The sequence below is a fragment of the Capsicum annuum genome, chromosome 2 (genome assembly GCF_002878395.1).
Source record: "Capsicum annuum cultivar UCD-10X-F1 chromosome 2, UCD10Xv1.1, whole genome shotgun sequence".
NCBI lineage: Eukaryota > Viridiplantae > Streptophyta > Magnoliopsida > Solanales > Solanaceae > Capsicum > Capsicum annuum.
This window is the reverse complement of record NC_061112.1, coordinates 94,510,586-94,527,043: the sequence shown is the minus strand read 5'-3', so window position 1 is coordinate 94,527,043 and position 16,458 is coordinate 94,510,586. Positions and strand designations below refer to the sequence as shown.

The 16,458-nt window shown below is 32.4% G+C and overlaps 1 long non-coding RNA gene across 1 annotated transcript; it reads right to left on the bottom strand.

The window, feature by feature from the left end:
- Positions 1 to 8,024: 8,024 nt before the first annotated feature.
- On the bottom strand, positions 8,025 to 8,855 carry LOC107858724. The gene is made up of 3 exons (XR_001671215.2): positions 8,636 to 8,855; positions 8,458 to 8,542; positions 8,025 to 8,385 (listed from the first exon to the last, which is right to left on the bottom strand). It is a non-coding gene; the product is annotated as an uncharacterized LOC107858724 (long non-coding RNA).
- Positions 8,856 to 16,458: the final 7,603 nt, after the last annotated feature.

Genomic DNA, 16,458 nt, shown 5'->3' with positions numbered 1-16,458 from the left:
TATCTCTTTGGTAGTTTTATGAGTTATTTTAAGATATATTAAGGCCCCAAATAACTCCCAACTATTAGACGAATCAAAATAATCCTTACCGATTGAAATTTCAATAAGAATGTTGTTTCAGTCAACTTCAAATGAGCATACCTTTTCCTCTACTCAGAATTTTCAAGTTCAAAATCCACCAAGTTGTAGGAAATTAAATTATCTTTCCAACGATACTAATTTCGCCTAAATTCGATACTCGTGTGACAAGTTATGGCATTTTTAGTGTGAAATAGTAGCCAAACACGATAAGTACCGCGTCGCGGTGAAAGACAAATTCACAATTGTCCAATTTCCAGTGTAGCACCGCGATTATCCTATATTGTGGTGGAGTTCCAGTTCACGTTCGTCCTTTTTCAGCAAAGCACCGCGATGGCGTCGTGTCGCGCCAAGGTGCAATTTCACGATCCTCCATTTTCCAATGACACACCGCGTCGCGCCAAGGTACAATTTTGCACTCGTCCTTGGACTAAACTTACATTGAAATTCTAGCGACTCACCATGTTAGCACCACATCGTGGTGATGGTCAAAATCAGGATTTTCAATGACGAAAATTAAATTTCTCCCAGGGGTAGTTTGGTCTTTATCCCATGCCCTCAATCCATGAAAAACACGGGATTAATGCCCCAATAGCCTATTAGGTAATTATTTTATACAATTTCTTCCAAATCAAAAGTAGTCTCTTTCAAGAACAAACCCTAGCCTTCAAGATTCAAGGTCAAATCTCAAGAATTCACCATCAATTCTCATGAATTCATCAACCCAGGTATGTTAAGCATTCATTCATGGGTCCCTTTCACCCATGGAGTCCAAGTATCCAAATTTAAATTTAAAGTTGTGATCTTTACAAGTTACCATAATTTTAAATTGTGATTTTGACCATCAATCTCCACGAATCTTGACTTTATACCATGCTTACATAAAATTGTTATTGTTTATCAAACCTCACGTGTTGTAATATTGTTATTCACTAATTTAAATCTTATGATTAAGTTTTATTGATGTCGAATTCATGCTATTACTCCAAGTTTTCTAATATTCCCATGATTAGCTTAAACTATAAATACCAAGTGTTTGACGAAATGCCTACAAGAGTGAATTTTGAATAAATGCTTTCATATTATAGCCCCTAAGTTTAGTACTATTTTACTATTACTGCTATTGAGTCCTGGGGGTTACGAATACCCGAAACCATAGCTATTTACTTAGTCTCAATATCTTCAAAAGAGTTTCAGAATATGTCATCAGCATTATCAATTCATTCAGTTTTCAAAATTAGTTAAACTAAACTTAGAACAGTTCAGTATTCCGAGTCAGTTCAGTTGGGAGCAGGATTTAGCACCGAGCTAACCTAGGGATGGGGGCTCACCTGCTAGTTGCGGGTGCAACCTTTGGTAGCAGTCCCTGCATTCCATAACTATGCAGCCAGCGTAGGCAACGCTGAGATGTTAACCTGTCAGCTGAGGGTTGATCTCATTAGGGCCCTTCCAGATGAGGGTGACCCTTAGTCCTTCGATACAACACTTTAGTAGATCCACATAGCCAATGTAAGTACCCGTGATATGGTACTGACACCCTTCCAACTGGGGTCACAAGTTAGACCCCAAATGTGCTCATTGAGGCATGTCGGTTAGATGATAGCTCCCACAGTCTTAGTCCAGTCATCAGTTCAGTTATTCAGTTTTAGATTGGCTTGATCATAGCATACAGATATCAGTTATTCAGTTATCAGTATTCAGTATTTTAGATTTCAGATTATATTCAGAATATGTTTTATGCTTGGTCAGTACTTACAATTTTTATGTATTCTATTCAGTATCATGCTATATATATTCAGTCAGTTATTATTTATGCGCATGAAACTATGCATATCCGCCTACCTCATTTAGCATACCAGTATATTCAAAGTACTGATTGCATACTCTTTTCCAGCGCTATGATGCATCATATGATAGGTTTGGATACTCAGTTCCCAAATCGCGCATAGACCTTCCAGATTATCAGTCGTAGCAGTGGTGAGTCCTCATATTTCGAGGACAAACTACATTTATTTTCATACTTTCAGTTCACCGAGCTAACCTAGGGATGGGGGCTCACCTGCCAGTTGCGGGTGCAACCTTTGGTAGCAGTCCCTGCATTCCATAACTATGCAGCCAGCGTAGGCAACGCTGAGATGTTAACCTGTCAGCTGAGGGTTGATCTCATTAGGGCCCTTCCAGATGAGGGTGACCCTTAGTCCTTCGATACAACACTTCAGTAGATCCACATAGCCAATGTAAGTACCCGTGATATGGTACTGACACCCTTCCAACTGGGGTCACAAGTTAGACCCCAAATGTGCTCATTGAGGCATGTCGGTTAGATGATAGCTCCCACAGTCTTAGTCCAGTCATCAGTTCAGTTATTCAGTTTTAGATTGGCTTGATCATAGCATACAGATATCAGTTATTCAGTTATCAGTATTCAGTATTTTAGATTTAAGATTATATTCAGAATATGTTTTATGCTTGGTCAGTACTTACAATTTTTATGTATTCTATTCAGTATCATGCTATATATATTCAGTCAGTTATTATTTATGCGCATGAAACTATGCATATCCGCCTACCTCATTTAGCATACTAGTATATTCAAAGTACTGATTGCATACTCTTTTCCAGCGCTATGATGCATCATATGATAGGTTTGGATACTCAGTTCCCAAATCGCACATAGACCTTCCAGATTATCAGTCGTAGCAGTGGTGAGTCCTCATATTTTGAGGACAAACTACATTTATTTTCATACTTTCAGTTCAGTAGTTAGTTGGAGTTAGTTGGGACCTATCCCATCAAATCACATCAAGTCAGTTTAGAGGCTTTCGAATATTTCAGACAGTTAGTCAGTTCTCAAATTTTAGTTTTCATTGTCAGATGTTTTATTAGTATTATCAGTTTTGTTTACAGATTTTATCAAATTTATTACTTAAAACCTTATGGTATTCCTTAGTTAAATTCTGCATATGACCTTTTGTTATCAGTTTTACTCAGTGCTCATGCAGGTACTAGCTCATGCGTTAGTTTGTAGTCCCTTGGGACTATAAGCACCGTTTGGCACTCAGGGTGTACTCTCGGGGCGTTACAAAAATGTTGTCTTCAGGGTCAGGATAAGAAATTATGTTGGAATATTCATCTAGAGTTATTTGAGAAATAGAAAGGGGATAAAGCTGAAAATTCAAAGGTACAACTAGAAGGAGAGGAAATTATGTAGGAGGGATAAAAGGCTAAGAGAGGTGGAAATAGAAGGAAATTTAACCAACAGTGGTTAACAAGGAGAAACAAATACAGGAGGGACAAGTATGGTCATATAGTAGGGGAAATTAAAGGAGAAAACTCAGTTGATGTTTCAGTTCCAGTTGCAAATGCATTCCTAGTGCTTACTCAAGATCAGATTAAGAAGGAATCAAAGACAAAGGTAATGAGGAGGAAGGGGATCAAGGTGGATAAAGCATGAAAGAATGGGTTTTCAAAAACTTTTCAAATAACTCAACAGATAAAGAAAAAACAAGCAATTAACAAAAAGTAGAGAGAAATAGAAGAAAAACATACAGAACAAAAAAAGCAGAAAAATAGTGGTGCGGAAAATAATTCAGATCAAAGGAGGGATGGCAGTCAGCATACAGAGCAGCAGCAAAATAGCATTGAGGATTTGCAACTGGTTAAGTATATGGAGAAGGGAACAACTGAAAAAGTAATGGAGAATATCTTACCTTTGGCAATACATGTGGACAATCAGGTGGAGTACTACAATAAAAAGAGGTTATCACTAGATGAAGGAGATTTAAGAAAAGCTATTAAAAAGGTGGGAAGAGATGGTAACTTATCTCCCAGGCAAATGGAGCAATTGAGGTCCAAACAAGGAATAAGAAAGAAGAAGGAAAAAATTGCTAATATTTCAACAATGCAGACAGAAGCTACCTGAAGAATAAGTCTAAATGAATGCTCTAATTTGGAACATCAGATCAGTGAATACTAAGAAAGCATTCACTAGACTTATAACAATGCAGAAAAGACATCAATCCTTATTCATTGGTTTGTTAAAACCTTTCCAAGACAACACTACTATAGAAAAAAATCAGAAGAGACTAGGAATGAAGTATGCTACAGCCAATCATTCAGGAAAGATATGGGTTTTTGTTGAAGATGTTGTAGAATGTTCAGTTATAAAGGATGAGGAACAACACATGACTATTAAGTTAGTTAATCAACAGAATAATATTCAGATGGTGGTTACCTTAGTTTATGCTAAATGTTCTTAACAAGAGAGGTTGGCTTTGTGGGAATCTATGGAGGATATGGACAATCAATATAGGATCCATGGCTGGTAGGGGTGATTTTAATTTTATTGTGAGTGATGAGGAGAAGTTAAGTAGCCTACCAGTGACAGTAGCAGAGACAGAAGACTTCACTCGTTACATTAACCTGTGTGGACTAGATGATAAAGGCTTTAAGGGAAGTAAATACACATGGTGGAATGGAAGAACAGATTGAGAATTTATCTTTAAAAGGTTGGATAGGGCTATGTGCAATGATATAGTATATAACCTTCTTCCACTTTTAGAGGTGGAGAATTTGGTGAGAAGTGGATCCAATCATTGTCCTTTAAGATTCATTACAGCGCAACTAATGAACATATTTTTAAACCTTTTAGGTTTCTTAATATGTGGCTGCAAGAAAAAGAGTGTTTACATGTGATAAAGGAAAATTGGCATACAGAGGTAGTGGGGAATCCTTTCATCATCTTTCACCACAAGATGAAGAAAGTTAAAACAACTTTAACAAAATGGAGTAAAGAGCACTTTGGTAATATCTTTAAGGAAATTGCTACATTGGAGAAAGTGATTAAGGTTAGAGAAAAAGCAATTTGATAAATTATCAAATGGAAGCAACAGGGAGGCTCTATTCAAGGCACAAGCAGAGCTGGATATTCAATTAAAAAAAGAAGAGAAATTTTGGAGGTAAAAAGCTGAATTTGAATGGTTCAGGGATGGGGAAAGAAACATTAAGTTCTTTCATACGATAGTGAAGGCGAGAAGAAGTAGGTTAAAGATTTCTCAAATAGAATGAAGATGGGGACTGGCTAGATGATTAAGAAAGAATAGCAGAGGAGGAGGTCAAGTTTTTTCAAAAGCAATTCTCTAAGGGGGAAGAGAACACTAACTTTGACATATTGAATGAGTTGCCCAGAGTGGTCTCAGAACAACAGAAAGAGGAGCTGAACAGAATTCCAGATATTAAAGAAATTCAGCAAGCTATAATGGGACTAAGCAGGACTAGTGCAGGAGGTCCAGACAGAATGACAGGTGCTTTCTTTTAGGATGCATGGGAGATTATAGGAACTGATATAATATAGTTATAGCTTTCTTTTGTGGGTTTAAGTTACCTAAATTTGTGACTCATACAAATTTAGTACTTTTACCTAAAAAGTTAGTGATTAACACTTTTTCAGATATGAGTTCTATTTCTCTTAGTAATTTCTTGAACAAGATCTTTTCAAGAATTATACATGAGAGGATTAAATCTGTGTTACCAGATATAATCTTTGAAGAACAAGAAGATTCTGTACAAGGCAGGAGTATAGCAGAGAACATATTGATGGTGCAGAAAATAGTGGCAAATATCAGAAAAAGGGGTAAAATCCTAAATTTGGTGATCAAATTGGACATGATGAAGGCATATGACAGAGTTGACTGGTTGTTCCTTACTAAGGTTTTAAGGAATGTGGGATTTGGTGAAAGGCTCATAGATATGGACTATAGACTTGTAGGAAATAATTGGTACTCCATATCAAAAGGTTTCTTCAGGTCATATAGAGGATTGAACCAAGGTGATCCCCTATCACCCACTTTTTTTATTATTGCAGCAAAGGTAATGTTCAGAGCATTGAAGTCTTTGATACAGACAAAAGAATTTAAGATGTTTCGATTACCTAGGGGGAGTCCAAAGTAGAATCACTTTGCATTTACAGATGATATGATAATTCTATGCAGAGCTGAACTTCACACAATGCAGCTTGTGACTAATACATTAGAGAAATATGACAGAACATCTAGTCAGAAGATCAACAAAGAGAAGAGTTCCATTTACCTACATAAGGGTGTCTCAAGGGGTAATCATAATGGCTCAGGTAGCTACTAGAATTCTAAGAGAAGATTTCCCATTTACCTATTTAGGATGTCCTATTTTCCATATGAGAAAAAAAAGGACTATTATCAGTCAATGATGAGCAGAATTAGTGGAAAATTACCAGAATGGAAAAGTAAGCTACTGTCTTATGGAGGAAGGGCTATTCTAATAAAAAATGTATTATAAAGCATACCAATACACTGTTTATTAGTGATGAACCCTCCTCGTAATGTTATAACTACTATCCAAAGGTTTTTTGCACAATTTTTCTGGAGTAGTCATATAGGAGAAAAGAATAGACATAGGGTGAAATGGAATAAGCTTTGTCTGCCAGAAGAAGAAGTTAGGTTGGGATTCAAAAAGGTTCAAGATGTTTCTATGGCACTATTCTGTAAACTGTGGTGGAATTTTAGAACTAAGAAAATAATATAGAGTAGATATATGCATACCAAGTATTGTAAGAGATTATATCTAAATGAAGTGATGTGGAAAAAAGGAGCAGGAACTCAGGTCTGGAAGAAAATGCTACAAGCAAGGGACTTGGTGGAGCATCAAATTTATTGGAGAATCGGGAAAGTTAATTCCAAGATCTAGTTTGATAATTGAATTAAGGAAGGGGATTTGTATAATATTCTGGAAAGTTCAAGAGAGTGGGATGTAGAGTATCAGCAAGTAAAGGATTTAATTCAGGAAGGTCAATGGAATATGCATGCTATTAATCAATTGTTTCCCAAGAAAGTGGCAGATCATATTATGCATACCATCAGAGTAGCTATCCAAAGAGAGCAAAAAGACATCTCTATATGAAAGCTGGATTCAAATGGTAATTTCATGGTGTGATTAGCATGGAATTACATAAGGTAAAGGGAGGAGGTGAATGGAATATACAAGAATATTTGGGTCAAAGGACTGCCTATTAAGATGGCCTTTCTAATATGGAGGACCTGGAAAGAAAAAATTGCAGTGGAGGAAAACATGAGAAGGTGGGGAATAGAGGACCCTACTAGATGTTGGTGTTGCACAATACCTAATCAGGAAACACTATAACATGTGTTTCTAAGATCAGTTGCTGCTAACAGGACTTGGTCTTACTTTTATTCTTTTGCAGGTATCACAGTTAATGGGCAAAGTCCAAGGGAATTAATTCTCACATGGTGGAATGCTGAGGTACATAGAAAAGATAAAGTTTGCTATCAATCCATTCCTAGCATGATACTATGGGAATTATGAGAAAGAAAAAAACAACTCAAAACATGATGGGAAAAGCTTGTCAACTCACAAAGTAATATTCAATATTAACAAAAATATTGGATTATTACTTAAAGTGAGGAACCCTAGACAAATATTTCCATCAATGTGGCAACCATACAGAAGGAGTTGGAAAAAGGAAGAATGCATATAAAATTCACCAAAGTGGAATGGAAATTTCTAGAGGAGGGATGGATAAAGTATAACACAGATGAAGCATCAAGAGGAAATCCGGGGATCAGTTTATGTGCATTTTGCTTAAGGGATGGAAAGGGAGATCTAATGCATGCAGAAGGAGCAAGAATTGAAGATACAACAAATAGTGAAGCAGAAGTATATGCAATTCTAAAGGCAGCAATTCACTATAGTCAAACATAATTTAACAAAATCAGTATTCAAACATATTCAATGGTTATATTAAAAGTATTGACTAATGAGTGGCAATGCCCATGGAATTTACTAGACATTAAAGAGCAGATTATTTCACTATTGCAAGCAAAGAAGATACAATTCAAGCATATAATGAGGGAAGGGAATCAACTAGCAGACTACTGTGCAAATCTAGCCATTGATGGAGGTGAATTCAAGTTTACTTCTTTTCAACAACTAGACAGCAAAGCAAGGAGCATCTTAAATAGTGACAAATTACAATGTCCTTACATCTGAATTACAGCAAGGAAAGGATGAAAGAAGAGAAGGCGGTTGAAGGCTATAGCATTTACAAAGAGCATTCATCACAGTCAATACTTACATACTCTAATAGCACTAAAAAGAGGAAAATGTTGCTAGGCTATAGAACTTCTGCCATCAAAATGGACTCTTAATAAAGTGAGAGGGTCATTGGATTCTTATGCTATGAGTACACCTGGGCGACAGCATCATGTACAAGTTTTCATGGGTCCGAGCATCCCAAAATCTCTATCCCTTCCAAACCTATAAGTTAAAGAAATGGTAACAGCAGAAGAAGAAAACTAAGAAGAGGAAGCAGAGGAATACACTACTTACATGGACATGCAAGATGGACTAGGGGTCTAGAACCTTCGATTTAGCACAAAAAAACATAACAAATCCCATCCACCAGAGAACTCAACTGATGACACATAAAATATTCTTAAATCAGCAAAACAAATCTGAAAAAGGATTGAAGCGTGAAGCAACAAAGAAGCTAAAAAAAGATTCTTACTTCTGAGAGCTGAATATCAAGGCGGAGGAGCAATTCAAGGTCAAGCAGTTGATGACCCAAAGTAGCAACCTCAGTATCTTGGCAATTCAGAAGTGGCGCAGACGTCTTGTTTCACCTGTGGTTGAGAGCAAACAGAGGAAATGGAAAGCTTTAACTTTATGAAACCCTACATTTTGTTTTCATATGTCTGAAGGAACGGGTATGGGCCAATTTATTGAACACGGTACAAGCCCAATGTTTAGTATTTATTTTCAGATTGGGTTGGCCCAACAAATGTAAATTCCTTTAATTTTCAATTTTGATTAATAAAACACCACTATTAATTTTTTTTTAAAAAAAAAAAAGGGTCTTAGCATAAGTTAGGATCCAATTACATTTCTTACCACATATTTTCCTAATTACATAACATCCCATAATAGATAGTTTTTGGTACATATTTTTAGTTGTGATATATATTTGATTTGATACATTTTCAACTAATCAGTTAGTTAAATAAGAAAGAAATAGGATCGCATTAATTTGGGCAAGTGAATCACGTTTCAGCTCTTTTGGAAAGAATCATTAATATCTAAATCATAATAAAAAAAATTAAAATTATCCAAGAGATTCATATCAATTTCATATGACAAAATGGCTCGATGGACCCTTGTACTATGTCTGTTTTATAATGTGGATACTCCTACTTACATGTTTGTCATCTGGACCCTTAAACCCATTAAAAAATAATATTCTAAACCATTTGACCGTTGATCGAACCTATGGCATTAAAATGACTGAGTAGGACGAAACGCGTGTAGGCACGCGACTGGGGTGCGGGTGAGGGTTATTTTTTGATTAATTTTATATTAAAATAAATAAAAATAATTTTTTTAAAAAAAGTAATATTAAAATTTAAAAATAAGGGAAGTCAGTCTTTTCTCCATATAACCTCCCCTCTCTTCTACACATGGTTTCTCTCTCCTTTCCCCCATCGTCTACATCCACCACCACCGTTCTCATCCACCACTATCCCGTCCATTCCAGTGGTGATTTCTGACAGGCTTGTCACCAAAATTGACAACAGTGGTTGGATTTAGCTGTTTGAGATTGTTAATGGAGTTTTGGGTCGAATTTTTGATGGGATGGAGCAGATGGCATGGTTTTTCGATTGATTTTCGGCAAGAACTCATCGAAAATAGTGAGCTTCCATGCGTTTTTCCTCTCTCGTGTCTCTCTCTGATCACTCTTCTTTTTCTCTGCTTTCTCCCTCAATCCTTTCCCTCTTTAAATTTCTTTCTCGATTTCTCTCTACTCTCCCTCCATTCTTTTTGCGTCTTCTCATATTTCTCCCTTTTTTGCTCAATTTATGTGTGTGAATCTATGAATTTGGTGTGTATGGATTATTGTGTGTCTATATCAGCTTATGTGTGTGTATGGTGTGTCGTGTGTGTTCTGTTTAGTGTGTGAGTGTATGTATTTGTTCTTATTCAATGGGAACGGCTTGGGGCTGCAATGGGATATCTCCTACAATGGTGTTGTGTATGTGTGGTGGTGGTGGTAAAACTTTACAAGTTTTGGAAGGTGTCGAGGTAGGTGCGGTCGTGGAGATGGAGAAGAAATCCCCAGCCCCCCACCATTTTAATTTTATTTTTTTAATTCTCAATTTAGTTTTTTTATTTTTAAAATATTCATTCTTATGCGGCATTTAATGTAGTATTTAAAATAATATGGAAGCTGATGTAAAATTTAATATAATATTTAAAAATGACGGGGAGGAGAGTGTGTTACACATACCGAAATAACGTTTAAAATATTATTTTTTAATGGATTTAAGGGTTCATATGACAAACATGTAAGTAAGAGTATCCACATTATAAAATAGACACAGTACAATAGTCCACCGAGCCATTTGTCATTTCATATTTCAATTTGGCTAAATTTTGTATCTCTCTTTTTTCTTCTTTCTCAAATTTTCAATTCTCGAATAGTTTGAATCTAATATTGTCATTGAAGATTGTGTTGGTGTTGTTACGAAATTCAGGACTTTGAACTTTTTAGATCAGGTACAAGGTATATAAAATTGATGAAATTGTGATTCATGAAAAAGCATCGTACTGAGATTTAATGATTGTAATATCAATTCATCTTAAAATTGATAAATATCTGAAAGAAGTTTAGGCGAAATACATTGTTTAAGGAAATTCAACAGCAATAGAGATTCATAATGATATGGGCGTAGAGTTTTTTTTTTTAGATTCTAAAATTTATGTAGCTATTATCGTAATTCATTATGAATATATAAAATTCAGATGATACATATGTAGTAGAAATTAAAATAACCTAAATAGTTGTGTTTTTGAAAAATTTTTGAATATACATTATTTTGATATATTTTTCTTATGTATTTGAAAATATGAATCAGCGACTACGAGAAAAATGCAAGTTATGTTTACAAATTAATACATGTTGTCTTGATGTTAAAGGTAGGACAATGTAGTTATATGCATCAATTATAATCATTAATATATCTTTTTATATGTTTCAAGTAATACTTTTTCTATATTTATATAGGAGTATCTTTTTTATTTAAATAGATGTTCATCATAATTCATGGATGCATACATCAACAATTCATGAAAAATACTTTTTTTTATTTTTATACATTTTTACATAGTGTAATATATATGAGTCATGCATGTACCTTGAAAATTTATGCTGGTGATATATTTTTATGATTTATATGTTTTTCATACATTCTTTGATACATCTGACACTGTGCTAGAAAGGTCTTAATTATTTTATACGAATCATATTTTTATCAAAATTACTTATATATATGTTATATGTCAGATTAATGCAGACTTGATATGTTTTTCTAACACAATAATATATAAATTTGCTAAAACAGTATGATAAGCGAAGTACTACATGTCATTAATTGAAAATAGAAATTTCAGTCTCGAAAGTTAACTACTGGCAAACTACCGGTTAATTGTCCAATCAAAAAAAAATTAACACACAAAAATGAAAACTATCAAAAAACAACTACTACGTTTAGGCTTAGGTGGGTCTTGATTGTCGCTAAAATATTCATTCTTTGCCTTCAACCCATAATTCCATAAGTGTAACGTATATCTAGATAGATGAAGCTCAGAATTAAAATCTGAAGAAGTATTTTAACTTCATCATTTAAAAATTCAGCATATACCGTCACATACGATCCACAGCCCCTGAAATATATAAGTGTATATATGTCATGTAATGTAAAGTACTTATGTAAGATCAATATCTTAAAATAAAAATATGACATATACAGTATGTCGCTTGACAGTTGAACAATTTCATCAACATATTGAATATCAAATGCATGTTGGTCAGACTTTTCCTTGTAATCCCTTCTTCTTTGAGAATTCCTTTGAGTTTTGAGACAATTTTGCGATTATGTGCGCTACCGTGTCGTAAATTATGTGAAGACAACTTATTGAACCCCAAACTGATGTTCTATAAAATTTGGCATGTGTATCGATTTGACTTGAATATCCAACAAGGTAAATAAGATAGGTTGGACACACAACATTAAACTATATTCTGATATGTATCAAATGTATAAAATAATTATGTTGATACATATACTGATTGACGCATATGTAAAATGTATCAAACTATTATAGCAGTATTACACGAACAATATCTGTCATAAGAAATGTATCAAACAAATGCATTAAATGTGCACAGATCAAATGTATCAAAAAAAAAAATTGACTAAATTTTATATATATCTAAAGAAAACATTGATGGTTTTGTACCATGTAACGTTTGGGAGTATGGTGCATCTCCCTTGCTTCGTCCTGATCCGTTATTTACATGTTTGTGGTGTCAGTTCTTGCAACATAATCTTCTCGAATCTTTCTCATCTTTACGGGGTCTTTGTGATGTTTTGATATTTTTTTTGTGAATATGATCAGAAGTGTGATTAAAAAAATTTGGAATAAAACCTCCAACTTCATCAAAAATTGATCAGAAGTGTGGTAAAAATTATCTGAAATAAAACCTCCAACTTCATCAATCGCTGAATCAATAATGTTGTTTTCAATTTGGGTAATTCCCTTGCTGAATGAGGATAAATCATCACAAGTCATTAAAAAGAATCAAAAAAATAATAAAGCTACAATAAGATGTATTTTGAAAAAGAGAATAATTTACTTAAGATCTACTTCAACAATCAACTCATTTTTAAAAAAAAATCAAAGAAAAAATTGAAATCAATTTGACTTCAACTTGTTGGATGTAAAAAGTTGTTGGAGGTGAAGATAAAGTGATGGAAACTCAATAGTAGAAAAAAGTTACCGATTATTTTGGGGTGAGAACCTTTTAAGAAATTCAATGGCGAGATTTGAGGTGTCATAGGCAAATGCCATTGAGAGAAGAGAGATATGTATCAAGAGAAAAGAAATGTGAGATTTTATGATATATTTTTAAAAATATGGGATTGTTGATATTAATGAGCCTTTAAGTTTGATGGTTTGTATAATTTATCCCAAACAAATACATTTACACTTAAATATTATATTTTACACCATGTTCTCTTTAAGACAACCCACAATAATGACTAAATTATAGAACTCCCTAAGACATTTAATTTAGCTATTATGGGAGGCTCCCTATCTACATTCTGTCCTGTTGGGATGTTATACTCAATTCTCATGGAATCCTTGCTTCAAGATTCAGAAAGGCCAAGCTAGATTAATATAAAAGGGATACAATGACACTGAGCCTCCTCAATTCCTTCTTTTGTTTTATATACCAACAACCAATTGGTGAGAAATGAAGCTATATTCTTCATCAACTAATAATTTCAAATGTTATATACTATACCACCGGTCATATTTCTTTTCTTTCTAAAGCGAACTCCGTTAGATATGAGAAGTACCATATTTTTAGTTCTTCCAATTTTGGAAGTTGTGAACCAATTCAATGATCATACATGTGATGATCATATAGACCAATTCTCCAAGAAAAATGTGGACTTTGATTGCAGCCCTTTTCTTAAGTAGGTGAAGTTTTTCATTTAGTTTTTCTTGCTTGTTTTGTTTCTCACAGGCATTAGGCATATCACAACTAAATGAAATGTGGAATGTCCTGTACACTATATCGTTGTTAGTTTCACTTATGAATTCTTTTGTGGTGAATTTTCAAATAGAATGTACAATCTTGGACTGTTAGAAATCATAAGTCTTGGCTTGGATCCTGATATGTAGGGGTGTACAGACTAAACCGTCAAGTCAAATCGAACCGACGAACCAAATCAAATCGAAAAAAGAAAACCGACTTATGAGTTGGTTTGATTGATTTGGCGTTAGAAAAAAAAAATCGACCATTCTTGATTTAGTTTGGTGTTGACCAAAAAAAAGTCAAACCAAACTCGAATCAAACCGACATAATATATATTTATATATATTAGTTTACTCGCACATGTCTCACACGTGTAACCTTTGATTATTTAAAATTAGATGATTTTGTCTATTGCGAAAGCTTATATAGATATTTATATATAACTTTATTATAAAAAGTTAAATAGTAATATACTCAAATAGAGTGAATTATAAATTTTTACAAAGATATCTAATTATAATAACATTACTTGCTTACAAATCTTATGTCAAAAAAGGACTAAAATTGGACACAACAGTAAAATTAAAACTTTATCAATTACATGCATAAAAGATGATTAAAGAAACATTCCTAGAGAAAAAAATGTAGTATTGTCGAAGGCAGAAATAATTGAGAGAATAATACCTTAAAAATTTGTGATGAAGAATGTTGAATAACAATCTTTTATATATAAGCATTCAGATCCTCCTCCTTACATAAATATCAATCGAATTTCGTGTTCATATCTCAAATCTAACAAATCTATATAGTCAGATTTTTTAAGTAGATATTTGAATTATATTTAGTTGAATTCCTACCTCTACATTTGTATTTGGCTGCATATCATCAATTCTTTAAATTTAGATTATGAGGATTAAATATCCACATGTGATTACAAGCAGTCAAAACATTCACACATAAACTAAAATCAACTCAATCAAACCCAACCTTCGATAGAGGAGGGTACTATGCATAATGTGATATTGGTGAAAATGACTATACTACAAACAACTTTTTTGCTTGAATTTTGTTTTGTTCTTTGAACTTCCGCCGCCTTTTTTATGTTATTCTCCTAAATTAGTATTACGATTTTCTTTAACATAAATAACAATTAATATGTCTTACTTAGAAATAATATGGATTTCTATAGTGGTTGAATTGTACATAAAAGTTGCGATATTACAAAAAATATGACTCATAAATAAAAAAGAATTTAATCTCCTATCCTAATTCGTGATCTTGACATAATTTTTTTAATAAAGAAAAATGGGATTGGAGCCCTTTTTATGTTACAGTAATCAAAATTATGTCACGATTACGCAAAGAAAGTAAAAAAAAAAAAAAAGAGCAATAAACCTTTAATTTTTGACAACTTCATTCGACGGTAATATACTTATCTAATTTTTCGATTAGAAACTTTCAACTAAAAGAGAAATGCAAAAAATTATCACAAGAGAAAATCAATGTCAATTGTTGATTATTATTCTTCATATATAATCTTTAAAGGTATGATTTAAAAGAAATAAATAAAGGCAAAAGGGATGATGATAATGATAGTAAGAAAAGACGTAAATCAAAACTAAAATAAAAAACAAAAGTACAATATAAAAATTTGTTTTGTATAAATTTTGATCTAAAATATTACTTAAATAAAATTATAAAGAATATTTTTTATATAACGCAAAATTTTATTTTTAGAAGTACTAAATATTACCTAGATTAAATAATCAAAATCAACAAATATATAAAAATCCTAAAACTCATGCGTAGAAACAATAAATTAAATTTATTCTATTTATTAAGTTTTCCTTTTATAAATCATATAATTAAATATAAATTTTTTTGCCTTCTTTTTTTCACGTGCACAATGATTTTTATTTTTTTTAACTTTGATTTATCCTACAATTTTATTCATAATATTCTACTTATTCTTCTTTATAATTTTAAATTATGAAGTACTACAAGTTTTTAGTTTATCGGAATTCTTTCTATATATTTTAGAAACTATTAAATTTTTTATATATATTTTAAAAGTCTTTAATCCAATTAAATAATAAATTGAAAAAAATGGTAAATAAATAATTATATCTATTGCAGAAGCTTCTAATGAAAAACAAAAAATTCAAACATCATTTTGAAGATTCTTCGCATTTTTAATATAGTATAAATATAATATTTAAACTTTTTTATATATAAAATATTAGTTAGAATCTAATTTTTAAATATTTTTTCAACTAATTTTAGTAATTTAGTAATTTTTAATAATTTAAAAGTAGATGTAGATATATATTTAAATTTGAGCCTTTAAATTATAATATTTATTCATTAATTATTAATTAAATTATTCAAAACTCAATATAAACTTAAAATCTAAACATTTTACTCTTCATCTAACTTTTTTTTAATTTCAAGAGAGTTTTATTCTTCATTTTTTTCACAATTATGGCTTTTTAATTTCAAAATAATTTTTCGCTCCTCATGTTTTTCATAATTATAATTTTTCATTAATATAAGTGAAAACATATTTGATCTAATCACAATATAATTATAAAAAATAAATATTATTAAAAAAAACCCAAAAAAGACTAAAATCTAAATTAAAAAATAAATTTTATGTTGATTTGATTTATAATTTTAATAATTCAACATGATTGATTTAATTTTTTTTTTAATAAACCAAACCAAACCAATCT